The following is a 2301-nucleotide window of genomic DNA, read 5'->3' on the forward strand; positions in this document are numbered from 1 at the left end:
GCACAGAATGTATTTTCCCCACCAATGTGTAACAACAGAAATCCTATCTATCAGGGTCTTAAGCCCTGGTACACCCTTTCCTGGAAATAAGGCACTAACCAGTAGACCAGGCATAGGCAAACTTGGCCCTCCAGATGTTTTGAGACTACAATTCCCATCCTCCCTGACCACTGGTCCTGTTAGCTAGGGATGATGGGAGTTGTAGTCCCAAAACTTCTGGAGGGCCGAGTTTGCCTATGCCTGCAATAGACAGTTCTTAGGGGAGTCTTCTAGCTCCGTAAATGCACCAAACGTATGCAGAATTGATACAGAGTTGGATCATGTCCCTTAGCCCAAATCCCAATGAATGGGGATCTGGCCTTGTGGAACAGAACCGATGGCTGATTTATTGAACACATTTTCACACCACCTTCATGCTTCAGGGTGGTGGACAGCATAAAACAAAGACCACCCCACCATTCAGAAAAACAAGAAAACACCAAATCTATCTTAAACATAGGAACATGAGTCAATAGTGTGATGCAGTTAACGCCATTCTATGCTGCATCAACAGGGACGCGGGTGGCGCTGTGGTCTAAACCACAGAGCCTAGGGCTTGCCAATCAGAAGGTCGGCAGTTTGAATCCCTGCGACAGGGTGAGCTCCCGTTGTTCGGTCCCTGCTCCTGCCCACCTAGCATTCTGAAAGCACATCAAAGGTCAAAGTGCAAGTAGATAAATAGGTAACGCTCTGGCGGGAAGATAAACGGCATTTCTGTGCGCTGCTCTGGTTCACCAGAAGTGGCTTAGTTATGACTTTAAAGGAAAACTTGCTAAAAATGATGTATAGATGGCATTTAACGTCAGTAAAATTAGCTAAAATGTATAGGAAAAAAGAAAGAAAATGTTGGAAATGTAAAAAGGCAGATGGGGACTATTTCCATATGTGGTGGACCTGTGATAAGGTAAAAAAATTTGGGGAATCAATTTATAATGAACTCAAAAAAATATTTAGATATACTTTCCCCAAAAGACCGGAAGCGTGTCTATTAGGCTTAATAGGAACAGAAATTAAAATAGAAGATCAAAATCTGTTCATGTATGCTACAGCTGCCGTGAGGATCCTTCTGGCCCAAAGATGGAAAGTACAAGATATATCAACTATTCAGGAGTGGCAGGCGAAGTTGACAGAATATGCAGAACTTGCCAAACTGTCAGGGAGGATCCGGGACCAGGGAGATCAAAGATACCAAAATAACTGGAGTAAATTTATTGAATATTTGAAGAAGAATTGTAAAGAGGTCAAGACACTAGCAGGATTGACATAATACCTCCAATGTATAATAGTACTAATATGAGAATGATGTGTGTGATGGAAAGAGGATAAATATACCAGTTGTGGGGAGGGAGGGGGGTCGCGACTCGGCAGAGTCAAAGGGAATGTATGGTGCTATTACAATTTGTTGGAAAAGAATATGTAAGGAAAACAATAAAAATTCACTTGGAAAAAAAAAAGTGGCTTAGTCATGCTGGCCACATGACCCAGAAGCTGTACGCCGGTTCCCTTGGCCAATAAAGCGAGATGAGCCGCAACCCCAGAGTCGGTCATGACTGGGCCTAAGGTCAGGGGTCCCTTTACCTTTACCTTACAATGCATCAACAGAAGTACCGGTATATGGTTCCAATCAAGGAAAGTCATAGTGCCACTCTATTCTGCTTTGGTCGGACCACACCTGGAATACTGTGTCCAGTTCTGGGCACTACAATTTAAGACGGTTGCTGACAAGCTGGAACATGTGCAGAGGAGGGCGACCAAGATGATCAAGGGTCTGGAAACCAAGCCTGATGAGGAACGGTTGAGGGAATGGGTATGTTTAGCCTGGAAAAGAGGCGACTGAGAGGAGAATTAATGGCCATCTTCAAATATCTCAAGGGTTGTCACATGGAAGATGGAGAAGGCTTGTTTTCTCCTGCTGTGGAGGATAGGACTCGAACCAATGGCTTCAAGCTACAAGAATGGAGATGGCGAGTAAACAACGGGGAAAAGCTTCCTGATAGTAATAGCTGTTCGACAGTAGAACAGTCTCCCTTGGGAGGTTGTGGACTTTCCTTCCTTGGAGGTTTTTAAGCAGAGGTTGGATGGCCATCTGTCATGGATGCTTTGGCTGAAATTCCTGCATCACAGGGGGTTGGAATGGATGATCTTAGGGGGTCCCTTCCAACTATACGATTCTATGATTCCAACACAGGATATGACCTGATGCTGGTTCAGGACCATTGGTTTACCTAGGTCACTTTTGTCTACACTCGCCGGCAGTGGCTC

This window comes from Podarcis vaucheri (genome assembly GCF_965113315.1).
Source record: "Podarcis vaucheri genome assembly, chromosome: 12".
In the NCBI taxonomy this organism is placed as follows: domain Eukaryota; kingdom Metazoa; phylum Chordata; class Lepidosauria; order Squamata; family Lacertidae; genus Podarcis; species Podarcis vaucheri.